At 50.5% G+C, this 27,084-nt stretch overlaps 4 pseudogenes across 4 annotated transcripts; all 4 read right to left on the bottom strand.

Annotated features, from left to right (window-relative positions):
* Window positions 1-1,380: 1,380 nt before the first annotated feature.
* Window positions 1,381-2,298, bottom strand: LOC145535327 (ferritin heavy chain pseudogene; annotated as a pseudogene). The gene has a single exon (XR_014075375.1). The product of XR_014075375.1 is annotated as a ferritin heavy chain pseudogene (transcript).
* Window positions 2,299-8,448: 6,150 nt separating this feature from the next.
* Window positions 8,449-9,334, bottom strand: LOC145535319 (ferritin heavy chain pseudogene; annotated as a pseudogene). Its single transcript, XR_014075367.1, has one exon. The product of XR_014075367.1 is annotated as a ferritin heavy chain pseudogene (transcript).
* A 6,179-nt stretch (window positions 9,335-15,513) lies between these two features.
* Window positions 15,514-16,399, bottom strand: LOC145535314 (ferritin heavy chain pseudogene; annotated as a pseudogene). Its single transcript, XR_014075361.1, has one exon. The product of XR_014075361.1 is annotated as a ferritin heavy chain pseudogene (transcript).
* Window positions 16,400-22,578: 6,179 nt separating this feature from the next.
* LOC145535323 (ferritin heavy chain pseudogene) lies at window positions 22,579-23,464 on the bottom strand (annotated as a pseudogene). Its single transcript, XR_014075370.1, has one exon. The product of XR_014075370.1 is annotated as a ferritin heavy chain pseudogene (transcript).
* Window positions 23,465-27,084: the final 3,620 nt, after the last annotated feature.

The raw sequence follows: 27,084 nt of genomic DNA, 5'->3' as shown, positions 1-27,084 counted from the left end.
CATTTTGAACGCAGAAACCAGGAGGCCACACTGAGGTCACGAACAGGCTGATTTGAGGCCAGGGGGTGTGGGCACAGGTGGGCGCAGTCTGTAGTGAGCTTAATGGTCAAGGTGAGGTCAGCACCCCTCTGGCTGTTTCTACATGTTAGTTACCCTGGGCTTGGGCTCTACCATACTCCTAGTCCACTCTCCAGTGAGGTTTTCCACTCCCATGACCACAGCACAATCTATATAGGCTGATGTCTCCCATAGGTCTGTTTCTCAAGCTGATATCCACTCTGAACTCAAGATTCATTTTTCTGGCTACCTGCATGACAGTTCCACTTGGATATCTAGTATGCATCTCAGATTTGACATGACATGCCTTCTCCAACCTTCCATCAAAGCTGTGCCCCTGGCAAAAGGCCCCATATTGATCAAATGGAACCACCATCAACCCAGGATAATTTATTTTCTCCATATCTCACTCATCCTCTCTGATCCATGAAGATACCTTGCTGATGTATCTAAATCCATCTGCAGTGTGTCTACATCTCTTCATTTCTTCATCCTCCACTCCACTCCAACAACCATTGTCTTTCCCCTGTACCAGCTGTGACACCTACTAACTGGCCTCCCGGCTTCAAACCCCCCCCCCACCTACATTCCTCAGTGCAGCCAGTACCATTGATTTCATATTCAGGGGGATTCATTTTACTTTATATTCAATATCACAAATTGACCTTCATTCATGAGCTTATATTTTTCAACCTAGTAGGGTTATATACAATCGCCCTCAATACGATTGAGGTAAATTTTGAGTGGTACCAATGTTACATTATTGCAGGGTGGCACAGTTCAAGTAAAAAAATCACAGGTGGATGTTTTGAAAGGGCAGCATCCATGCTCAACAGTGGTGACCACAGGAAGTGTGTCTCTAGGAAAGCCAGCCCTGCTACACTAGATTGTCACTGCAATCCAGGGGGAGATTCTCAGAAAGGAACTCTGCTGTCAGCATCCAGGGCCCGCATCTTGCTACCCAGAAGTCCGCTTCAAAAAAATAGACCTCCTTTTTCAGTCCCTTCCCAATCCCATTCCCTTCACTATTTCTGGAGATCAACCCCAATCATGATTTTCAGGCCATATTTTTATAGCTCCTCTATTCACAGGCACCCACATTCACCAGGGCTTGGGCTCACCCACGGCCACCCCATATCCACATTGTTTATTAGGGGAAGGTACCTTTTGTCTTGTTCAGGGTCCCGTGGATCCCCTTCTTCCTTCCCTCTGTGGAGATCTGAGCTGCCTGTGGACAGGGCATTGGTAGCTGGAGAGCCTCCTGGATACCTGTTTTAAAACTTGAAAGGTTAAGGGTTTGCACGCATGCATCAACACGAGACCTTTATTTCCTTAGGAAACAATTACTTTATTGGAAGAACTGGCAACGCTGAAAGCAGGAAAACTTAAGTGAACCTTTTCTGCAAGGGCAATCCTGCGGTCTGCATGGCGGGCAGGGTGACCTTGGGCAGTCACCCAGGACTCGGGGGAAAAGGCCAGTCCAGGCTCAGTCCTTCTGGTCGCCGTCACCCAGGGTGAGCTTGTCAAAGAAGTACTCTGCCAGGGCACCTTCCGGGGACCCCATGTTGCTCAGGATGCTGACATAGTCCACCAGCTCCTTGATGAACCTGACCTGCTGGTCCAGGTAGCCGGTCCCCAGGAAGTGGCACAGGTGGGCGTCGCTGCTGTCGGTGGCCAGCTGGTGCAGGTCGAGCAGGCTCTGGTTGACGCACTTCTCCAGGTGCAGGACGTCCTGTATGGCCTGGAGGCCGCTCTCCCACTGTCGGGTCTTGGGCTTTGTGCAGTCGAGGAAGCAGATGCGGCCCCCACGCTGGTTCTGCAGGAACATCAGGCTCTCGGTTGTCTTGCCGTGCTCGTGGCAACGGAGCAGAAAGAAGTGGGAGAAATACTTCAAGACCCCCTCATCACGGTCGAGGTAGGAGGCCACGGCCAGGCACTGAAAGGAGGCGTGGAACTCCAGGGCGGCGTGGCTGTTGACCGCGGCCTCACACTCCGGGCGCACCCGCGAGGGCGGTGTGGGCAGCATGGCGGGCGACTGCATGGCCGAGATAATGGCGGCTTGGATGATACGTGTGTGGGGCTGGCATCGGCGGGGGCGCGGGCGCCGGCGCCGACACCCGCAGCCTCCTCGGAACCTCCCCATGGTGGACGATACGGGCGACCGGAGGTCCGGGGCAGACGGCAGCTGGCTGGGTGCGGGCTCTGGAATGACCGGGTAGTGGCGTCTGGTGGGCGGGGTCAGTGCCTGGGCTTGAGATTGGTTAAGGAAGAGGTCAGGTGGGTGGGCAGGGCGAGACCACTGTCTATGAAAGCCAGGGTGAGGCACAGCCGCTTTGAGCTGAGGACTTCGCACCTACTAAGTTTTTAGTTTTGCCCTAATGCTTTTATTCCAAGGACTTTGTCTTATTCTCTAATTTGTTCCCTTTTATAGCACCCTGTTGCCATTTTATAAACCCACTGTCGTCTTCACAATTCTGATAATATGAATTTGGGTATTTTGGTAATGTTCTCTTCTGCTTCCTGCAGCATATTTGTTTTTTTCTCCAGAAACAGTTACGTTCATTCATCGTGATCTCCTTCACCTCCGTCAAATATCTGGTAAACAATTGTCCATTCATATTTGGGAGTTAAGCACCCAGGTTCGATCCCTGCGTCTGGAAGTTCCTCTGAAGAAGGGAGTGGCTATCTACTCCAGTCTTCTGGCCTGGAGAATCCCACGGACAGAGGACCCCGGAGGGCTACAGTCAGTGTTGTCGCACAGAGTCCGACACGACCGAACGACTAACACTTCCACGTTTTTCATTGTGATTTCACCGCCCCCCTCCCCTGCCTTGTGGTTCTTACTGTGATTGTAAGCGGTGCCTCAGTAACAACTCTTAGGGAACTTTGAAAAGAAAACACGGCTTATTACTTACTCACAGGTCCTGGAGGATGCCCGGCATGCATCGGGCTGCACAGCCAGGTCTTGGGTAGAGCGTGAGTATAGGTGCAGCCTGGGTCGCTTTTATTGGGGTCTAGGATGGGATGCCTGGCGTGTCACAGATTTAGTCTTTCTTGGTGAACTTAAAACATGAGCGTGCCTTAAAGCGTCAGAAGGGGAAAACAAGTGGTCAGATGGTCAGTTATCCTAGTCAACCGGTGGTCTCTAAAACAAAGGAAACTTCTGGGATGGAGAAGCCTGGCTTTGGTCTAGTGTGTTAGCTGGCACGATGTTTATTTAAGACAGCTGTCTGTGACGTGGATGCCTAAGCCGTCCACAGCTTAAGATCAGGCACTTACGTTACGATAAAAAAAAAAAAAAAATTAAAAAACCAACTCAGGGGACTTCCTGGTAGTCCAGTGGCTACACCTCCAAGCTCCCAGTGCAGGGGGCCTGGGTTCAATCCCTGGTTGGGGAACTAGATCCCACACACTGCAGCTAAGACCCAGTGCAGGCAAACAAAACAAAACAACTATGGTGCTTAGAGTACAGTCCAGCCTGTGATGCTGAGACAGCAGAGTTAGGAGATGAGGATATGAACGGCCTTCAGGATTTGCAGGCAGGAGAGCTGTCTGTTTTTGGGTGCACCTTCTGGCCTGAGAACTGAGTGACAGTCGGACGGGCCTCTTGGTCCAGGGTTGGCTCAGCCAGCAAGCACCCAGCAAGTTCCGCCAGATAACATCGTAGCGGCTCGTCCTCTGGTGCCATCAGGCGGTGCACTTGGTCCATTGTTTCTGGAACGTCTCAGTCCCCATTGCAGTGTTCCACCGTGTGAACTGGGGAGCAAGCCATCTGGGTGAGCAGCTACATCTCCAACACGGTACCATGGCCCTGGGGTGTCATGTCCCGGGGATGAGGCATAGGCGTCTCCGGTGGTGAACTCCTGGCCTAGGACGGTGTCGCCTGGGATGGTATCGTCTCCAGCGATGAGTCTGTCTCAGTCACGAGTGACGTCCTCTGGAGTGGAGGCCACCCAGGTGTGGGAACCCATGTGGATATACGGTATGGGTCATTGGCTGGGCATAGGCTAGCCTGACATAGAGGGCTGCAGGGCATCGCTGATGCCTGCTGCTTGTGGAACAAATTGTTGAGAGCTCTCTGGGGTCGTCAAGGGCATCTTTAGCAGTACAGTGAGTGGCTTTCCTTTGCTTCCCAGGTGAGCTCATCCAAAGCACGTGAATATTCTGGGCACATGTATATCCCAGGCTACAGGCGATCTATGGATGCTACTTAGGCACAACCATGAGGGCAGTCCCTGCATAGATCCTGGGAGCACATTGCCCATATCCAGATGGTTTTATGTAGGAGCAATCACTGGGCCAGTTGGCTGGTAGCACTATTTGATGTTGATACTGGAGGGCAAGTATCGTTGGGATGTTGCTTCCAGAGAGCCCATTGCCTTTAAAGGGCTTCCCTGGTGATTCAGAGGGTAAAGAACCCGCCTGCAATGTGGGAGACATACGTTTGATCCCTGGGTCGGGAGGATTCGCTGGAGAAGGGAATGGCCGCCCAATCCGGTATTCTTGTCTGGAGAATCCCGTGGACAGAGGAGCCTGGTGGGCTACGGTCCTTAAGGTCGCAAAAGAGTCAGACACGACTGAGTGACTAACAGTACACTACTAAGTTTGGATTACTTGGCATTTAATACATTTGGTCGTCAGAGGCTTTATACTTCACGTGCCTCTTTAAAGGCTATTGCTTTTTCATTTTCGATACCTGGCACCGGGTTGGAGTTCTCCTGCTACTGCGTCAGGGGCCTTGGCTCTTCATGGCCTCCCCTTCAACTCAAGCATCCACTCTGACCTTCTGTAGTATTTCTTCAGGGACTTCTGGTTGAAGTTTGACTCTCCATTGTCATAGCACAGCTTGGAGGGTGCGGGCGTGACCTAGGAGTACTTGAGCATCTACTTTTGCTGGTGAGAAAGTCACCTGGGCATTTAACTTTGTTAGATCTTCCCCCGGTAAGGGAATAGGGCATTCAGGCCGATTCAGAAAGCTGTGCCCTACATATGCTCCCTGCCCCCATCTGAGATAGAAAATGGAGAGTGTACATGTATGAATGCGCTGGGTTGACCTTGGTCATCTAGCGCTTTGGGAACTTGTTTCATTTGATACTGCCCTGCCTGAGGGCAATTTAAAAGATGCTAATTTTAAATATGTTTAAATTTAAATTAATCATTTACCGTATAATAAACCATCTACTCTTTTAAGCAATAGTGTTTTGATCCCTGTTTTACATATGAGAAGCCAGAGGCACAGAGGTCATTAACATTCCCCAACGCCCTCAACTTAGTAAGTGGCTAGAATGGGATTTGAACCCAGGCCATCTGTGTGGAAGAATCCACGACACCAAACTTTTTCTCCAAAACAGGAGAGTAAGAGGGATCTTCGGGCTTCCCCGGTGGCTCAGGGGTAAAGAATCCGCCTGCCGAAGCAGGAAACCTGGGTTTGATCCCTGATCCTGGAAGATCCCACATTTCACAGAGCACCTCAGCCTGCACGTTACAACTACTGAACCCGTGCTCTAGAGCCGGGGAACCGCAGCTGCTGAGCCCACGTGCCCCATCTCCTGAAGTCCAAGCGCCTCGAGTCCATGGTGTGCAATAGGCGAAGCCACCACAATAAGAAACCCACATCCCGCAACGAGAGCAAAGCCTGTGCAGTAACGAAGCCCTCCAGGGACAGTGGAGCCTGGCGGGCCACCGTCTATGGGGTCGCACAGAGTCGGACACGACTGAGGTGACTTAGCAGCAGCAGCAGCACAACCCAAAAGTCAATTTCTAGTTATGAAGATGAACAGCTACTCACCTGGTGCTTGCTTCTTCTATCTAGAGGAGAACAGTTAATTGACATATGTAGGATCTGAGACATTGGCAGAGAGAGGAAAATGAAAGTGTTAGTCGCTCAGTCGTGTCCGACCCTTTGCGACCCCATGGACCGTAGCCCACTAGGCTACTCTGTTCATGGAATTTTCCAGGCAAGAACACTGGAGTGGGTGGACATTCCCTTCTGCCAGGGATCTCCCCGACCCAGGGATTAAACCCGGGTCTCCTGCATTGCAGGCAGATTCTTTACCGTCTGAGCCACCAGGGAATGCCCGTCAGAGAGGAGAGATCCTCAATGTGAGCAGAGAAAGAAACAGAGCGAAAAGACCCCGGTTGTCGAAGAGCAATGGAACGAGCACATCTTCTGGAAGTTTAACTGAAGAGACTTAATCCTCATTTAAAAAAAATATTCCAGTGCAGTCATGGCGAAATGGGAAAGTTAATTCCTTTGTAGCCAAGCTTGTTTCTTTATTTGTTAATATTCAACGTAGGTAGTCTGCGAAACCCTAGACTGTAGCCCGCCGGAGTCCTCTGTCCATGGAACTCTCCAGACAAGAACACTGGAGTGGGTTGCCATTCCCGTCTCCAGGGAATCTTCCCAACCCAGGGATCGAACCCAGCTCTTCCACACTGCGGGCAGATTCTATACCGTCTGAGCTACAGGGAGGAGCCCTGTACAAATATTCAAATATTACAAATATTTGAATATTATTTGTAAATATTCAGAGCAGTTTGCAAACCTTAGGGAGACTCAGATTGACCGTGTGTCCATCTGAGGACCATGTCTTAGACAAGCAAGATCGGTAAAATTTTACCTTTTGCCTTGTTCACAACACCTAGGCACAGAAGAAACATATTTTGAATGTTTTTCTTAGGCAAAGGCCATATTAGGGTTTACGGGTGTCGCGATTTCATTTGGTCAACTACAGTTGACCGAGAGGCCGAAGTTTTAAAGGGGAAGAGGAAAAAAAGTAAGATTTTCTTTTTTTGGCCGTGCTGGGTCTTTGTTGCTGCACGTGGCCTTAGTTCTCCTGAGACATAAGGGATCATAATTCCCGGATCAGAGATCAAACCCATATCCCCTGTGTTGGAAGGCAGCTTCCTAACCAGTGGACCACCCTATCATTTTCTTGAAACGTCTTTTTTTAAACTGGAAAATTTCTTTCTACATAGTCACAAAAAATAAAAGAGTTCAGTCTTCTCCCCATTTTGAACGCAGAAACCAGGAGGCCACACTGAGGTCACGAACAGGCTGATTTGAGGCCAGGGGGTGTGGGCACAGGTGGGCGCAGTCTGTAGTGAGCTTAATGGTCAAGGTGAGGTCAGCACCCCTCTGGCTGTTTCTACATGTTAGTTACCCTGGGCTTGGGCTCTACCATACTCCTAGTCCACTCTCCAGTGAGGTTTTCCACTCCCATGACCACAGCACAATCTATATAGGCTGATGTCTCCCATAGGTCTGTTTCTCAAGCTGATATCCACTCTGAACTCAAGATTCATTTTTCTGGCTACCTGCATGACAGTTCCACTTGGATATCTAGTATGCATCTCAGATTTGACATGACATGCCTTCTCCAACCTTCCATCAAAGCTGTGCCCCTGGCAAAAGGCCCCATATTGATCAAATGGAACCACCATCAACCCAGGATAATTTATTTTCTCCATATCTCACTCATCCTCTCTGATCCATGAAGATACCTTGCTGATGTATCTAAATCCATCTGCAGTGTGTCTACATCTCTTCATTTCTTCATCCTCCACTCCACTCCAACAACCATTGTCTTTCCCCTGTACCAGCTGTGACACCTACTAACTGGCCTCCCGGCTTCAAACCCCCCCCCCCACCTACATTCCTCAGTGCAGCCAGTACCATTGATTTCATATTCAGGGGGATTCATTTTACTTTATATTCAATATCACAAATTGACCTTCATTCATGAGCTTATATTTTTCAACCTAGTAGGGTTATATACAATCGCCCTCAATACGATTGAGGTAAATTTTGAGTGGTACCAATGTTACATTATTGCAGGGTGGCACAGTTCAAGTAAAAAAATCACAGGTGGATGTTTTGAAAGGGCAGCATCCATGCTCAACAGTGGTGACCACAGGAAGTGTGTCTCTAGGAAAGCCAGCCCTGCTACACTAGATTGTCACTGCAATCCAGGGGGAGATTCTCAGAAAGGAACTCTGCTGTCAGCATCCAGGGCCCGCATCTTGCTACCCAGAAGTCCGCTTCAAAAAAATAGACCTCCTTTTTCAGTCCCTTCCCAATCCCATTCCCTTCACTATTTCTGGAGATCAACCCCAATCATGATTTTCAGGCCATATTTTTATAGCTCCTCTATTCACAGGCACCCACATTCACCAGGGCTTGGGCTCACCCACGGCCACCCCATATCCACATTGTTTATTAGGGGAAGGTACCTTTTGTCTTGTTCAGGGTCCCGTGGATCCCCTTCTTCCTTCCCTCTGTGGAGATCTGAGCTGCCTGTGGACAGGGCATTGGTAGCTGGAGAGCCTCCTGGATACCTGTTTTAAAACTTGAAAGGTTAAGGGTTTGCACGCATGCATCAACACGAGACCTTTATTTCCTTAGGAAACAATTACTTTATTGGAAGAACTGGCAACGCTGAAAGCAGGAAAACTTAAGTGAACTTTTTCTGCAAGGGCAATCCTGCGGTCTGCATGGCGGGCAGGGTGACCTTGGGCAGTCACCCAGGACTCGGGGGAAAAGGCCAGTCCAGGCTCAGTCCTTCTGGTCGCCGTCACCCAGGGTGAGCTTGTCAAAGAAGTACTCTGCCAGGGCACCTTCCGGGGACCCCATGTTGCTCAGGATGCTGACATAGTCCACCAGCTCCTTGATGAACCTGACCTGCTGGTCCAGGTAGCCGGTCCCCAGGAAGTGGCACAGGTGGGCGTCGCTGCTGTCGGTGGCCAGCTGGTGCAGGTCGAGCAGGCTCTGGTTGACGCACTTCTCCAGGTGCAGGACGTCCTGTATGGCCTGGAGGCCGCTCTCCCACTGTCGGGTCTTGGGCTTTGTGCAGTCGAGGAAGCAGATGCGGCCCCCACGCTGGTTCTGCAGGAACATCAGGCTCTCGGTTGTCTTGCCGTGCTCGTGGCAACGGAGCAGAAAGAAGTGGGAGAAATACTTCAAGACCCCCTCATCACGGTCGAGGTAGGAGGCCACGGCCAGGCACTGAAAGGAGGCGTGGAACTCCAGGGCGGCGTGGCTGTTGACCGCGGCCTCACACTCCGGGCGCACCCGCGAGGGCGGTGTGGGCAGCATGGCGGGCGACTGCATGGCCGAGATAATGGCGGCTTGGATGATACGTGTGTGGGGCTGGCATCGGCGGGGGCGCGGGCGCCGGCGCCGACACCCGCAGCCTCCTCGGAACCTCCCCATGGTGGACGATACGGGCGACCGGAGGTCCGGGGCAGACGGCAGCTGGCTGGGTGCGGGCTCTGGAATGACCGGGTAGTGGCGTCTGGTGGGCGGGGTCAGTGCCTGGGCTTGAGATTGGTTAAGGAAGAGGTCAGGTGGGTGGGCAGGGCGAGACCACTGTCTATGAAAGCCAGGGTGAGGCACAGCCGCTTTGAGCTGAGGACTTCGCACCTACTAAGTTTTTAGTTTTGCCCTAATGCTTTTATTCCAAGGACTTTGTCTTATTCTCTAATTTGTTCCCTTTTATAGCACCCTGTTGCCATTTTATAAACCCACTGTCGTCTTCACAATTCTGATAATATGAATTTGGGTATTTTGGTAATGTTCTCTTCTGCTTCCTGCAGCATATTTGTTTTTTTCTCCAGAAACAGTTACGTTCATTCATCATGATCTCCTTCACCTCCGTCAAATATCTGGTAAACAATTGTCCATTCATATTTGGGAGTTAAGCACCCAGGTTCGATCCCTGCGTCTGGAAGTTCCTCTGAAGAAGGGAGTGGCTATCTACTCCAGTCTTCTGGCCTGGAGAATCCCACGGACAGAGGACCCCGGAGGGCTACAGTCAGTGTTGTCGCACAGAGTCCGACACGACCGAACGACTAACACTTCCACGTTTTTCATTGTGATTTCACCGCCCCCCTCCCCTGCCTTGTGGTTCTTACTGTGATTGTAAGCGGTGCCTCAGTAACAACTCTTAGGGAACTTTGAAAAGAAAACACGGCTTATTACTTACTCACAGGTCCTGGAGGATGCCCGGCATGCATCGGGCTGCACAGCCAGGTCTTGGGTAGAGCGTGAGTATAGGTGCAGCCTGGGTCGCTTTTATTGGGGTCTAGGATGGGATGCCTGGCGTGTCACAGATTTAGTCTTTCTTGGTGAACTTAAAACATGAGCGTGCCTTAAAGCGTCAGAAGGGTAAAACAAGTGGTCAGATGGTCAGTTATCCTAGTCAACCGGTGGTCTCTAAAACAAAGGAAACTTCTGGGATGGAGAAGCCTGGCTTTGGTCTAGTGTGTTAGCTGGCACGATGTTTATTTAAGACAGCTGTCTGTGACGTGGATGCCTAAGCCGTCCACAGCTTAAGATCAGGCACTTACGTTACGATAAAAAAAAAAAAAATTAAAAAACCAACTCAGGGGACTTCCTGGTAGTCCAGTGGCTACACCTCCAAGCTCCCAGTGCAGGGGGCCTGGGTTCAATCCCTGGTTGGGGAACTAGATCCCACACACTGCAGCTAAGACCCAGTGCAGGCAAACAAAACAAAACAACTATGGTGCTTAGAGTACAGTCCAGCCTGTGATGCTGAGACAGCAGAGTTAGGAGATGAGGATATGAACGGCCTTCAGGATTTGCAGGCAGGAGAGCTGTCTGTTTTTGGGTGCACCTTCTGGCCTGAGAACTGAGTGACAGTCGGACGGGCCTCTTGGTCCAGGGTTGGCTCAGCCAGCAAGCACCCAGCAAGTTCCGCCAGATAACATCGTAGCGGCTCGTCCTCTGGTGCCATCAGGCGGTGCACTTGGTCCATTGTTTCTGGAACGTCTCAGTCCCCATTGCAGTGTTCCACCGTGTGAACTCGGGAGCAAGCCATCTGGGTGAGCAGCTACATCTCCAACACGGTACCATGGCCCTGGGGTGTCATGTCCCGGGGATGAGGCATAGGCGTCTCCGGTGGTGAACTCCTGGCCTAGGACGGTGTCGCCTGGGATGGTATCGTCTCCAGCGATGAGTCTGTCTCAGTCACGAGTGACGTCCTCTGGAGTGGAGGCCACCCAGGTGTGGGAACCCATGTGGATATACGGTATGGGTCATTGGCTGGGCATAGGCTAGCCTGACATAGAGGGCTGCAGGGCATCGCTGATGCCTGCTGCTTGTGGAACAAATTGTTGAGAGCTCTCTGGGGTCGTCAAGGGCATCTTTAGCAGTACAGTGAGTGGCTTTCCTTTGCTTCCCAGGTGAGCTCATCCAAAGCACGTGAATATTCTGGGCACATTTATATCCCAGGCTACAGGCGATCTATGGATGCTACTTAGGCACAACCATGAGGGCAGTCCCTGCATAGATCCTGGGAGCACATTGCCCATATCCAGATGGTTTTATGTAGGAGCAATCACTGGGCCAGTTGGCTGGTAGCACTATTTGATGTTGATACTGGAGGGCAAGTATCGTTGGGATGTTGCTTCCAGAGAGCCCATTGCCTTTAAAGGGCTTCCCTGGTGATTCAGAGGGTAAAGAACCCGCCTGCAATGTGGGAGACATACGTTTGATCCCTGGGTCGGGAGGATTCGCTGGAGAAGGGAATGGCCGCCCAATCCGGTATTCTTGTCTGGAGAATCCCGTGGACAGAGGAGCCTGGTGGGCTACGGTCCTTAAGGTCGCAAAAGAGTCAGACACGACTGAGTGACTAACAGTACACTACTAAGTTTGGATTACTTGGCATTTAATACATTTGGTCGTCAGAGGCTTTATACTTCACGTGCCTCTTTAAAGGCTATTGCTTTTTCATTTTCGATACCTGGCACCGGGTTGGAGTTCTCCTGCTACTGCGTCAGGGGCCTTGGCTCTTCATGGCCTCCCCTTCAACTCAAGCATCCACTCTGACCTTCTGTAGTATTTCTTCAGGGACTTCTGGTTGAAGTTTGACTCTCCATTGTCATAGCACAGCTTGGAGGGTGCGGGCGTGACCTAGGAGTACTTGAGCATCTACTTTTTCTGGTGAGAAAGTCACCTGGGCATTTAACTTTGTTAGATCTTCCCCCGGTAAGGGAATAGGGCATTCAGGCCGATTCAGAAAGCTGTGCCCTACATATGCTCCCTGCCCCCATCTGAGATAGAAAATGGAGAGTGTACATGTATGAATGCGCTGGGTTGACCTTGGTCATCTAGCGCTTTGGGAACTTGTTTCATTTGATACTGCCCTGCCTGAGGGCAATTTAAAAGATGCTAATTTTAAATATGTTTAAATTTAAATTAAACATTTACCGTATAATAAACCATCTACTCTTTTAAGCAATAGTTTTTTGATCCCTGTTTTACATATGAGAAACCAGAGGCACAGAGGTCATTAACATTCCCCAACGCCCTCAACTTAGTAAGTGGCTAGAATGGGATTTGAACCCAGGCCATCTGTGTGGAAGAATCCACGACACCAAACTTTTTCTCCAAAACAGGAGAGTAAGAGGGATCTTCGGGCTTCCCCGGTGGCTCAGGGGTAAAGAATCCGCCTGCCGAAGCAGGAAACCTGGGTTTGATCCCTGATCCTGGAAGATCCCACATTTCACAGAGCACCTCAGCCTGCACGTTACAACTACTGAACCCGTGCTCTAGAGCCGGGGAACCGCAGCTGCTGAGCCCACGTGCCCCATCTCCTGAAGTCCAAGCGCCTCGAGTCCATGGTGTGCAATAGGCGAAGCCACCACAATAAGAAACCCACATCCCGCAACGAGAGCAAAGCCTGTGCAGTAACGAAGCCCTCCAGGGACAGTGGAGCCTGGCGGGCCACCGTCTATGGGGTCGCACAGAGTCGGACACGACTGAGGTGACTTAGCAGCAGCAGCAGCACAACCCAAAAGTCAATTTCTAGTTATGAAGATGAACAGCTACTCACCTGGTGCTTGCTTCTTCTATCTAGAGGAGAACAGTTAATTGACATATGTAGGATCTGAGACATTGGCAGAGAGAGGAAAATGAAAGTGTTAGTCGCTCAGTCGTGTCCGACCCTTTGCGACCCCATGGACCGTAGCCCACTAGGCTACTCTGTTCATGGAATTTTCCAGGCAAGAACACTGGAGTGGGTGGACATTCCCTTCTGCCAGGGATCTCCCCGACCCAGGGATTAAACCCGGGTCTCCTGCATTGCAGGCAGATTCTTTACCGTCTGAGCCACCAGGGAATGCCCGTCAGAGAGGAGAGATCCTCAATGTGAGCAGAGAAAGAAACAGAGCGAAAAGACCCCGGTTGTCGAAGAGCAATGGAACGAGCACATCTTCTGGAAGTTTAACTGAAGAGACTTAATCCTCATTTAAAAAAAATATTCCAGTGCAGTCATGGCGAAATGGGAAAGTTAATTCCTTTGTAGCCAAGCTTGTTTCTTTATTTGTTAATATTCAACGTAGGTAGTCTGCGAAACCCTAGACTGTAGCCCGCCGGAGTCCTCTGTCCATGGAACTCTCCAGACAAGAACACTGGAGTGGGTTGCCATTCCCGTCTCCAGGGAATCTTCCCAACCCAGGGATCGAACCCAGCTCTTCCACACTGCGGGCAGATTCTATACCGTCTGAGCTACAGGGAGGAGCCCTGTACAAATATTCAAATATTACAAATATTTGAATATTATTTGTAAATATTCAGAGCAGTTTGCAAACCTTAGGGAGACTCAGATTGACCGTGTGTCCATCTGAGGACCATGTCTTAGACAAGCAAGATCGGTAAAATTTTACCTTTTGCCTTGTTCACAACACCTAGGCACAGAAGAAACATATTTTGAATGTTTTTCTTAGGCAAAGGCCATATTAGGGTTTACGGGTGTCGCGATTTCATTTGGTCAACTACAGTTGACCGAGAGGCCGAAGTTTTAAAGGGGAAGAGGAAAAAAAGTAAGATTTTCTTTTTTTGGCCGTGCTGGGTCTTTGTTGCTGCACGTGGCCTTAGTTCTCCTGAGACATAAGGGATCATAATTCCCGGATCAGAGATCAAACCCATATCCCCTGTGTTGGAAGGCAGCTTCCTAACCAGTGGACCACCCTATCATTTTCTTGAAACGTCTTTTTTTAAACTGGAAAATTTCTTTCTACATAGTCACAAAAAATAAAAGAGTTCAGTCTTCTCCCCATTTTGAACGCAGAAACCAGGAGGCCACACTGAGGTCACGAACAGGCTGATTTGAGGCCAGGGGGTGTGGGCACAGGTGGGCGCAGTCTGTAGTGAGCTTAATGGTCAAGGTGAGGTCAGCACCCCTCTGGCTGTTTCTACATGTTAGTTACCCTGGGCTTGGGCTCTACCATACTCCTAGTCCACTCTCCAGTGAGGTTTTCCACTCCCATGACCACAGCACAATCTATATAGGCTGATGTCTCCCATAGGTCTGTTTCTCAAGCTGATATCCACTCTGAACTCAAGATTCATTTTTCTGGCTACCTGCATGACAGTTCCACTTGGATATCTAGTATGCATCTCAGATTTGACATGACATGCCTTCTCCAACCTTCCATCAAAGCTGTGCCCCTGGCAAAAGGCCCCATATTGATCAAATGGAACCACCATCAACCCAGGATAATTTATTTTCTCCATATCTCACTCATCCTCTCTGATCCATGAAGATACCTTGCTGATGTATCTAAATCCATCTGCAGTGTGTCTACATCTCTTCATTTCTTCATCCTCCACTCCACTCCAACAACCATTGTCTTTCCCCTGTACCAGCTGTGACACCTACTAACTGGCCTCCCGGCTTCAAACCCCCCCCCCACCTACATTCCTCAGTGCAGCCAGTACCATTGATTTCATATTCAGGGGGATTCATTTTACTTTATATTCAATATCACAAATTGACCTTCATTCATGAGCTTATATTTTTCAACCTAGTAGGGTTATATACAATCGCCCTCAATACGATTGAGGTAAATTTTGAGTGGTACCAATGTTACATTATTGCAGGGTGGCACAGTTCAAGTAAAAAAATCACAGGTGGATGTTTTGAAAGGGCAGCATCCATGCTCAACAGTGGTGACCACAGGAAGTGTGTCTCTAGGAAAGCCAGCCCTGCTACACTAGATTGTCACTGCAATCCAGGGGGAGATTCTCAGAAAGGAACTCTGCTGTCAGCATCCAGGGCCCGCATCTTGCTACCCAGAAGTCCGCTTCAAAAAAATAGACCTCCTTTTTCAGTCCCTTCCCAATCCCATTCCCTTCACTATTTCTGGAGATCAACCCCAATCATGATTTTCAGGCCATATTTTTATAGCTCCTCTATTCACAGGCACCCACATTCACCAGGGCTTGGGCTCACCCACGGCCACCCCATATCCACATTGTTTATTAGGGGAAGGTACCTTTTGTCTTGTTCAGGGTCCCGTGGATCCCCTTCTTCCTTCCCTCTGTGGAGATCTGAGCTGCCTGTGGACAGGGCATTGGTAGCTGGAGAGCCTCCTGGATACCTGTTTTAAAACTTGAAAGGTTAAGGGTTTGCACGCATGCATCAACACGAGACCTTTATTTCCTTAGGAAACAATTACTTTATTGGAAGAACTGGCAACGCTGAAAGCAGGAAAACTTAAGTGAACTTTTTCTGCAAGGGCAATCCTGCGGTCTGCATGGCGGGCAGGGTGACCTTGGGCAGTCACCCAGGACTCGGGGGAAAAGGCCAGTCCAGGCTCAGTCCTTCTGGTCGCCGTCACCCAGGGTGAGCTTGTCAAAGAAGTACTCTGCCAGGGCACCTTCCGGGGACCCCATGTTGCTCAGGATGCTGACATAGTCCACCAGCTCCTTGATGAACCTGACCTGCTGGTCCAGGTAGCCGGTCCCCAGGAAGTGGCACAGGTGGGCGTCGCTGCTGTCGGTGGCCAGCTGGTGCAGGTCGAGCAGGCTCTGGTTGACGCACTTCTCCAGGTGCAGGACGTCCTGTATGGCCTGGAGGCCGCTCTCCCACTGTCGGGTCTTGGGCTTTGTGCAGTCGAGGAAGCAGATGCGGCCCCCACGCTGGTTCTGCAGGAACATCAGGCTCTCGGTTGTCTTGCCGTGCTCGTGGCAACGGAGCAGAAAGAAGTGGGAGAAATACTTCAAGACCCCCTCATCACGGTCGAGGTAGGAGGCCACGGCCAGGCACTGAAAGGAGGCGTGGAACTCCAGGGCGGCGTGGCTGTTGACCGCGGCCTCACACTCCGGGCGCACCCGCGAGGGCGGTGTGGGCAGCATGGCGGGCGACTGCATGGCCGAGATAATGGCGGCTTGGATGATACGTGTGTGGGGCTGGCATCGGCGGGGGCGCGGGCGCCGGCGCCGACACCCGCAGCCTCCTCGGAACCTCCCCATGGTGGACGATACGGGCGACCGGAGGTCCGGGGCAGACGGCAGCTGGCTGGGTGCGGGCTCTGGAATGACCGGGTAGTGGCGTCTGGTGGGCGGGGTCAGTGCCTGGGCTTGAGATTGGTTAAGGAAGAGGTCAGGTGGGTGGGCAGGGCGAGACCACTGTCTATGAAAGCCAGGGTGAGGCACAGCCGCTTTGAGCTGAGGACTTCGCACCTACTAAGTTTTTAGTTTTGCCCTAATGCTTTTATTCCAAGGACTTTGTCTTATTCTCTAATTTGTTCCCTTTTATAGCACCCTGTTGCCATTTTATAAACCCACTGTCGTCTTCACAATTCTGATAATATGAATTTGGGTATTTTGGTAATGTTCTCTTCTGCTTCCTGCAGCATATTTGTTTTTTTCTCCAGAAACAGTTACGTTCATTCATCATGATCTCCTTCACCTCCGTCAAATATCTGGTAAACAATTGTCCATTCATATTTGGGAGTTAAGCACCCAGGTTCGATCCCTGCGTCTGGAAGTTCCTCTGAAGAAGGGAGTGGCTATCTACTCCAGTCTTCTGGCCTGGAGAATCCCACGGACAGAGGACCCCGGAGGGCTACAGTCAGTGTTGTCGCACAGAGTCCGACACGACCGAACGACTAACACTTCCACGTTTTTCATTGTGATTTCACCGCCCCCCTCCCCTGCCTTGTGGTTCTTACTGTGATTGTAAGCGGTGCCTCAGTAACAACTCTTAGGGAACTTTGAAAAGAAAACACGGCTTATTACTTACTCACAGGTCCTGGAGGATGCCCGGCATGCATCGGGCTGCACAGCCAGGTCTTGGGTAGAGCGTGAGTATAGGTGCAGCCTGGGTCGCTTTTATTGGGGTCTAGGATGGGATGCCTGGCGTGTCACAGATTTAGTCTTTCTTGGTGAACTTAAAACATGAGCGTGCCTTAAAGCGTCAGAAGGGGAAAACAAGTGGTCAGATGGTCAGTTATCCTAGTCAACCGGTGGTCTCTAAAACAAAGGAAACTTCTGGGATGGAGAAGCCTGGCTTTGGTCTAGTGTGTTAGCTGGCACGATGTTTATTTAAGACAGCTGTCTGTGACGTGGATGCCTAAGCCGTCCACAGCTTAAGATCAGGCACTTATGTTACGATAAAAAAAAAAAAAATTAAAAAACCAACTCAGGGGACTTCCTGGTAGTCCAGTGGCTACACCTCCAAGCTCCCAGTGCAGGGGGCCTGGGTTCAATCCCTGGTTGGGGAACTAGATCCCACACACTGCAGCTAAGACCCAGTGCAGGCAAACAAAACAAAACAACTATGGTGCTTAGAGTACAGTCCAGCCTGTGATGCTGAGACAGCAGAGTTAGGAGATGAGGATATGAACGGCCTTCAGGATTTGCAGGCAGGAGAGCTGTCTGTTTTTGGGTGCACCTTCTGGCCTGAGAACTGAGTGACAGTCGGACGGGCCTCTTGGTCCAGGGTTGGCTCAGCCAGCAAGCACCCAGCAAGTTCCGCCAGATAACATCGTAGCGGCTCGTCCTCTGGTGCCATCAGGCGGTGCACTTGGTCCATTGTTTCTGGAACGTCTCAGTCCCCATTGCAGTGTTCCACCGTGTGAACTGGGGAGCAAGCCATCTGGGTGAGCAGCTACATCTCCAACACGGTACCATGGCCCTGGGGTGTCATGTCCCGGGGATGAGGCATAGGCGTCTCCGGTGGTGAACTCCTGGCCTAGGACGGTGTCGCCTGGGATGGTATCGTCTCCAGCGATGAGTCTGTCTCAGTCACGAGTGACGTCCTCTGGAGTGGAGGCCACCCAGGTGTGGGAACCCATGTGGATATACAGTATGGGTCATTGGCTGGGCATAGGCTAGCCTGACATAGAGGGCTGCAGGGCATCGCTGATGCCTGCTGCTTGTGGAACAAATTGTTGAGAGCTCTCTGGGGTCGTCAAGGGCATCTTTAGCAGTACAGTGAGTGGCTTTCCTTTGCTTCCCAGGTGAGCTCATCCAAAGCACGTGAATATTCTGGGCACATGTATATCCCAGGCTACAGGCGATCTATGGATGCTACTTAGGCACAACCATGAGGGCAGTCCCTGCATAGATCCTGGGAGCACATTGCCCATATCCAGATGGTTTTATGTAGGAGCAATCACTGGGCCAGTTGGCTGGTAGCACTATTTGATGTTGATACTGGAGGGCAAGTATCGTTGGGATGTTGCTTCCAGAGAGCCCATTGCCTTTAAAGGGCTTCCCTGGTGATTCAGAGGGTAAAGAACCCGCCTGCAATGTGGGAGACATACGTTTGATCCCTGGGTCGGGAGGATTCGCTGGAGAAGGGAATGGCCGCCCAATCCGGTATTCTTGTCTGGAGAATCCCGTGGACAGAGGAGCCTGGTGGGCTACGGTCCTTAAGGTCGCAAAAGAGTCAGACACGACTGAGTGACTAACAGTACACTACTAAGTTTGGATTACTTGGCATTTAATACATTTGGTCGTCAGAGGCTTTATACTTCACGTGCCTCTTTAAAGGCTATTGCTTTTTCATTTTCGATACCTGGCACCGGGTTGGAGTTCTCCTGCTACTGCGTCAGGGGCCTTGGCTCTTCATGGCCTCCCCTTCAACTCAAGCATCCACTCTGACCTTCTGTAGTATTTCTTCAGGGACTTCTGGTTGAAGTTTGACTCTCCATTGTCATAGCACAGCTTGGAGGGTGCAGGCGTGACCTAGGAGTACTTGAGCATCTACTTTTTCTGGTGAGAAAGTCACCTGGGCATTTAACTTTGTTAGATCTTCCCCCGGTAAGGGAATAGGGCATTCAGGCCGATTCAGAAAGCTGTGCCCTACATATGCTCCCTGCCCCCATCTGAGATAGAAAATGGAGAGTGTACATGTATGAATGCGCTGGGTTGACCTTGGTCATCTAGCGCTTTGGGAACTTGTTTCATTTGATACTGCCCTGCCTGAGGGCAATTTAAAAGATGCTAATTTTAAATATGTTTAAATTTAAATTAAACATTTACCGTATAATAAACCATCTACTCTTTTAAGCAATAGTTTTTTGATCCCTGTTTTACATATGAGAAACCAGAGGCACAGAGGTCATTAACATTCCCCAACGCCCTCAACTTAGTAAGTGGCTAGAATGGGATTTGAACCCAGGCCATCTGTGTGGAAGAATCCACGACACCAAACTTTTTCTCCAAAACAGGAGAGTAAGAGGGATCTTCGGGCTTCCCCGGTGGCTCAGGGGTAAAGAATCCGCCTGCCGAAGCAGGAAACCTGGGTTTGATCCCTGATCCTGGAAGATCCCACATTTCACAGAGCACCTCAGCCTGCACGTTACAACTACTGAACCCGTGCTCTAGAGCCGGGGAACCGCAGCTGCTGAGCCCACGTGCCCCATCTCCTGAAGTCCAAGCGCCTCGAGTCCATGGTGTGCAATAGGCGAAGCCACCACAATAAGAAACCCACATCCCGCAACGAGAGCAAAGCCTGTGCAGTAACGAAGCCCTCCAGGGACAGTGGAGCCTGGCGGGCCACCGTCTATGGGGTCGCACAGAGTCGGACACGACTGAGGTGACTTAGCAGCAGCAGCAGCACAACCCAAAAGTCAATTTCTAGTTATGAAGATGAACAGCTACTCACCTGGTGCTTGCTTCTTCTATCTAGAGGAGAACAGTTAATTGACATATGTAGGATCTGAGACATTGGCAGAGAGAGGAAAATGAAAGTGTTAGTCGCTCAGTCGTGTCCGACCCTTTGCGACCCCATGGACCGTAGCCCACTAGGCTACTCTGTTCATGGAATTTTCCAGGCAAGAACACTGGAGTGGGTGGACATTCCCTTCTGCCAGGGATCTCCCCGACCCAGGGATTAAACCCGGGTCTCCTGCATTGCAGGCAGATTCTTTACCGTCTGAGCCACCAGGGAATGCCCGTCAGAGAGGAGAGATCCTCAATGTGAGCAGAGAAAGAAACAGAGCGAAAAGACCCCGGTTGTCGAAGAGCAATGGAACGAGCACATCTTCTGGAAGTTTAACTGAAGAGACTTAATCCTCATTTAAAAAAAATATTCCAGTGCAGTCATGGCGAAATGGGAAAGTTAATTCCTTTGTAGCCAAGCTTGTTTCTTTATTTGTTAATATTCAACGTAGGTAGTCTGCGAAACCCTAGACTGTAGCCCGCCGGAGTCCTCTGTCCATGGAACTCTCCAGACAAGAACACTGGAGTGGGTTGCCATTCCCGTCTCCAGGGAATCTTCCCAACCCAGGGATCGAACCCAGCTCTTCCACACTGCGGGCAGATTCTATACCGTCTGAGCTACAGGGAGGAGCCCTGTACAAATATTCAAATATTACAAATATTTGAATATTATTTGTAAATATTCAGAGCAGTTTGCAAACCTTAGGGAGACTCAGATTGACCGTGTGTCCATCTGAGGACCATGTCTTAGACAAGCAAGATCGGTAAAATTTTACCTTTTGCCTTGTTCACAACACCTAGGCACAGAAGAAACATATTTTGAATGTTTTTCTTAGGCAAAGGCCATATTAGGGTTTACGGGTGTCGCGATTTCATTTGGTCAACTACAGTTGACCGAGAGGCCGAAGTTTTAAAGGGGAAGAGGAAAAAAAGTAAGATTTTCTTTTTTTGGCCGTGCTGGGTCTTTGTTGCTGCACGTGGCCTTAGTTCTCCTGAGACATAAGGGATCATAATTCCCGGATCAGAGATCAAACCCATATCCCCTGTGTTGGAAGGCAGCTTCCTAACCAGTGGACCACCCTATCATTTTCTTGAAACGTCTTTTTTTAAACTGGAAAATTTCTTTCTACATAGTCACAAAAAATAAAAGAGTTCAGTCTTCTCCCCATTTTGAACGCAGAAACCAGGAGGCCACACTGAGGTCACGAACAGGCTGATTTGAGGCCAGGGGGTGTGGGCACAGGTGGGCGCAGTCTGTAGTGAGCTTAATGGTCAAGGTGAGGTCAGCACCCCTCTGGCTGTTTCTACATGTTAGTTACCCTGGGCTTGGGCTCTACCATACTCCTAGTCCACTCTCCAGTGAGGTTTTCCACTCCCATGACCACAGCACAATCTATATAGGCTGATGTCTCCCATAGGTCTGTTTCTCAAGCTGATATCCACTCTGAACTCAAGATTCATTTTTCTGGCTACCTGCATGACAGTTCCACTTGGATATCTAGTATGCATCTCAGATTTGACATGACATGCCTTCTCCAACCTTCCATCAAAGCTGTGCCCCTGGCAAAAGGCCCCATATTGATCAAATGGAACCACCATCAACCCAGGATAATTTATTTTCTCCATATCTCACTCATCCTCTCTGATCCATGAAGATACCTTGCTGATGTATCTAAATCCATCTGCAGTGTGTCTACATCTCTTCATTTCTTCATCCTCCACTCCACTCCAACAACCATTGTCTTTCCCCTGTACCAGCTGTGACACCTACTAACTGGCCTCCCGGCTTCAAACCCCCCCCCCACCTACATTCCTCAGTGCAGCCAGTACCATTGATTTCATATTCAGGGGGATTCATTTTACTTTATATTCAATATCACAAATTGACCTTCATTCATGAGCTTATATTTTTCAACCTAGTAGGGTTATATACAATCGCCCTCAATACGATTGAGGTAAATTTTGAGTGGTACCAATGTTACATTATTGCAGGGTGGCACAGTTCAAGTAAAAAAATCACAGGTGGATGTTTTGAAAGGGCAGCATCCATGCTCAACAGTGGTGACCACAGGAAGTGTGTCTCTAGGAAAGCCAGCCCTGCTACACTAGATTGTCACTGCAATCCAGGGGGAGATTCTCAGAAAGGAACTCTGCTGTCAGCATCCAGGGCCCGCATCTTGCTACCCAGAAGTCCGCTTCAAAAAAATAGACCTCCTTTTTCAGTCCCTTCCCAATCCCATTCCCTTCACTATTTCTGGAGATCAACCCCAATCATGATTTTCAGGCCATATTTTTATAGCTCCTCTATTCACAGGCACCCACATTCACCAGGGCTTGGGCTCACCCACGGCCACCCCATATCCACATTGTTTATTAGGGGAAGGTACCTTTTGTCTTGTTCAGGGTCCCGTGGATCCCCTTCTTCCTTCCCTCTGTGGAGATCTGAGCTGCCTGTGGACAGGGCATTGGTAGCTGGAGAGCCTCCTGGATACCTGTTTTAAAACTTGAAAGGTTAAGGGTTTGCACGCATGCATCAACACGAGACCTTTATTTCCTTAGGAAACAATTACTTTATTGGAAGAACTGGCAACGCTGAAAGCAGGAAAACTTAAGTGAACTTTTTCTGCAAGGGCAATCCTGCGGTCTGCATGGCGGGCAGGGTGACCTTGGGCAGTCACCCAGGACTCGGGGGAAAAGGCCAGTCCAGGCTCAGTCCTTCTGGTCGCCGTCACCCAGGGTGAGCTTGTCAAAGAAGTACTCTGCCAGGGCACCTTCCGGGGACCCCATGTTGCTCAGGATGCTGACATAGTCCACCAGCTCCTTGATGAACCTGACCTGCTGGTCCAGGTAGCCGGTCCCCAGGAAGTGGCACAGGTGGGCGTCGCTGCTGTCGGTGGCCAGCTGGTGCAGGTCGAGCAGGCTCTGGTTGACGCACTTCTCCAGGTGCAGGACGTCCTGTATGGCCTGGAGGCCGCTCTCCCACTGTCGGGTCTTGGGCTTTGTGCAGTCGAGGAAGCAGATGCGGCCCCCACGCTGGTTCTGCAGGAACATCAGGCTCTCGGTTGTCTTGCCGTGCTCGTGGCAACGGAGCAGAAAGAAGTGGGAGAAATACTTCAAGACCCCCTCATCACGGTCGAGGTAGGAGGCCACGGCCAGGCACTGAAAGGAGGCGTGGAACTCCAGGGCGGCGTGGCTGTTGACCGCGGCCTCACACTCCGGGCGCACCCGCGAGGGCGGTGTGGGCAGCATGGCGGGCGACTGCATGGCCGAGATAATGGCGGCTTGGATGATACGTGTGTGGGGCTGGCATCGGCGGGGGCGCGGGCGCCGGCGCCGACACCCGCAGCCTCCTCGGAACCTCCCCATGGTGGACGATACGGGCGACCGGAGGTCCGGGGCAGACGGCAGCTGGCTGGGTGCGGGCTCTGGAATGACCGGGTAGTGGCGTCTGGTGGGCGGGGTCAGTGCCTGGGCTTGAGATTGGTTAAGGAAGAGGTCAGGTGGGTGGGCAGGGCGAGACCACTGTCTATGAAAGCCAGGGTGAGGCACAGCCGCTTTGAGCTGAGGACTTCGCACCTACTAAGTTTTTAGTTTTGCCCTAATGCTTTTATTCCAAGGACTTTGTCTTATTCTCTAATTTGTTCCCTTTTATAGCACCCTGTTGCCATTTTATAAACCCACTGTCGTCTTCACAATTCTGATAATATGAATTTGGGTATTTTGGTAATGTTCTCTTCTGCTTCCTGCAGCATATTTGTTTTTTTCTCCAGAAACAGTTACGTTCATTCATCATGATCTCCTTCACCTCCGTCAAATATCTGGTAAACAATTGTCCATTCATATTTGGGAGTTAAGCACCCAGGTTCGATCCCTGCGTCTGGAAGTTCCTCTGAAGAAGGGAGTGGCTATCTACTCCAGTCTTCTGGCCTGGAGAATCCCACGGACAGAGGACCCCGGAGGGCTACAGTCAGTGTTGTCGCACAGAGTCCGACACGACCGAACGACTAACACTTCCACGTTTTTCATTGTGATTTCACCGCCCCCCTCCCCTGCCTTGTGGTTCTTACTGTGATTGTAAGCGGTGCCTCAGTAACAACTCTTAGGGAACTTTGAAAAGAAAACACGGCTTATTACTTACTCACAGGTCCTGGAGGATGCCCGGCATGCATCGGGCTGCACAGCCAGGTCTTGGGTAGAGCGTGAGTATAGGTGCAGCCTGGGTCGCTTTTATTGGGGTCTAGGATGGGATGCCTGGCGTGTCACAGATTTAGTCTTTCTTGGTGAACTTAAAACATGAGCGTGCCTTAAAGCGTCAGAAGGGGAAAACAAGTGGTCAGATGGTCAGTTATCCTAGTCAACCGGTGGTCTCTAAAACAAAGGAAACTTCTGGGATGGAGAAGCCTGGCTTTGGTCTAGTGTGTTAGCTGGCACGATGTTTATTTAAGACAGCTGTCTGTGACGTGGATGCCTAAGCCGTCCACAGCTTAAGATCAGGCACTTATGTTACGATAAAAAAAAAAAAAAATTAAAAAACCAACTCAGGGGACTTCCTGGTAGTCCAGTGGCTACACCTCCAAGCTCCCAGTGCAGGGGGCCTGGGTTCAATCCCTGGTTGGGGAACTAGATCCCACACACTGCAGCTAAGACCCAGTGCAGGCAAACAAAACAAAACAACTATGGTGCTTAGAGTACAGTCCAGCCTGTGATGCTGAGACAGCAGAGTTAGGAGATGAGGATATGAACGGCCTTCAGGATTTGCAGGCAGGAGAGCTGTCTGTTTTTGGGTGCACCTTCTGGCCTGAGAACTGAGTGACAGTCGGACGGGCCTCTTGGTCCAGGGTTGGCTCAGCCAGCAAGCACCCAGCAAGTTCCGCCAGATAACATCGTAGCGGCTCGTCCTCTGGTGCCATCAGGCGGTGCACTTGGTCCATTGTTTCTGGAACGTCTCAGTCCCCATTGCAGTGTTCCACCGTGTGAACTGGGGAGCAAGCCATCTGGGTGAGCAGCTACATCTCCAACACGGTACCATGGCCCTGGGGTGTCATGTCCCGGGGATGAGGCATAGGCGTCTCCGGTGGTGAACTCCTGGCCTAGGACGGTGTCGCCTGGGATGGTATCGTCTCCAGCGATGAGTCTGTCTCAGTCACGAGTGACGTCCTCTGGAGTGGAGGCCACCCAGGTGTGGGAACCCATGTGGATATACAGTATGGGTCATTGGCTGGGCATAGGCTAGCCTGACATAGAGGGCTGCAGGGCATCGCTGATGCCTGCTGCTTGTGGAACAAATTGTTGAGAGCTCTCTGGGGTCGTCAAGGGCATCTTTAGCAGTACAGTGAGTGGCTTTCCTTTGCTTCCCAGGTGAGCTCATCCAAAGCACGTGAATATTCTGGGCACATGTATATCCCAGGCTACAGGCGATCTATGGATGCTACTTAGGCACAACCATGAGGGCAGTCCCTGCATAGATCCTGGGAGCACATTGCCCATATCCAGATGGTTTTATGTAGGAGCAATCACTGGGCCAGTTGGCTGGTAGCACTATTTGATGTTGATACTGGAGGGCAAGTATCGTTGGGATGTTGCTTCCAGAGAGCCCATTGCCTTTAAAGGGCTTCCCTGGTGATTCAGAGGGTAAAGAACCCGCCTGCAATGTGGGAGACATACGTTTGATCCCTGGGTCGGGAGGATTCGCTGGAGAAGGGAATGGCCGCCCAATCCGGTATTCTTGTCTGGAGAATCCCGTGGACAGAGGAGCCTGGTGGGCTACGGTCCTTAAGGTCGCAAAAGAGTCAGACACGACTGAGTGACTAACAGTACACTACTAAGTTTGGATTACTTGGCATTTAATACATTTGGTCGTCAGAGGCTTTATACTTCACGTGCCTCTTTAAAGGCTATTGCTTTTTCATTTTCGATACCTGGCACCGGGTTGGAGTTCTCCTGCTACTGCGTCAGGGGCCTTGGCTCTTCATGGCCTCCCCTTCAACTCAAGCATCCACTCTGACCTTCTGTAGTATTTCTTCAGGGACTTCTGGTTGAAGTTTGACTCTCCATTGTCATAGCACAGCTTGGAGGGTGCAGGCGTGACCTAGGAGTACTTGAGCATCTACTTTTTCTGGTGAGAAAGTCACCTGGGCATTTAACTTTGTTAGATCTTCCCCCGGTAAGGGAATAGGGCATTCAGGCCGATTCAGAAAGCTGTGCCCTACATATGCTCCCTGCCCCCATCTGAGATAGAAAATGGAGAGTGTACATGTATGAATGCGCTGGGTTGACCTTGGTCATCTAGCGCTTTGGGAACTTGTTTCATTTGATACTGCCCTGCCTGAGGGCAATTTAAAAGATGCTAATTTTAAATATGTTTAAATTTAAATTAAACATTTACCGTATAATAAACCATCTACTCTTTTAAGCAATAGTTTTTTGATCCCTGTTTTACATATGAGAAACCAGAGGCACAGAGGTCATTAACATTCCCCAACGCCCTCAACTTAGTAAGTGGCTAGAATGGGATTTGAACCCAGGCCATCTGTGTGGAAGAATCCACGACACCAAACTTTTTCTCCAAAACAGGAGAGTAAGAGGGATCTTCGGGCTTCCCCGGTGGCTCAGGGGTAAAGAATCCGCCTGCCGAAGCAGGAAACCTGGGTTTGATCCCTGATCCTGGAAGATCCCACATTTCACAGAGCACCTCAGCCTGCACGTTACAACTACTGAACCCGTGCTCTAGAGCCGGGGAACCGCAGCTGCTGAGCCCACGTGCCCCATCTCCTGAAGTCCAAGCGCCTCGAGTCCATGGTGTGCAATAGGCGAAGCCACCACAATAAGAAACCCACATCCCGCAACGAGAGCAAAGCCTGTGCAGTAACGAAGCCCTCCAGGGACAGTGGAGCCTGGCGGGCCACCGTCTATGGGGTCGCACAGAGTCGGACACGACTGAGGTGACTTAGCAGCAGCAGCAGCACAACCCAAAAGTCAATTTCTAGTTATGAAGATGAACAGCTACTCACCTGGTGCTTGCTTCTTCTATCTAGAGGAGAACAGTTAATTGA

The sequence above is a fragment of the Giraffa tippelskirchi genome, chromosome X (genome assembly GCF_054371585.1).
Source record: "Giraffa tippelskirchi isolate mGirTip1 chromosome X, T2T-mGirTip1v1.2.pri, whole genome shotgun sequence".
NCBI lineage: Eukaryota > Metazoa > Chordata > Mammalia > Artiodactyla > Giraffidae > Giraffa > Giraffa tippelskirchi.
This window is presented reverse-complemented; position numbering and strand designations above follow the sequence as displayed.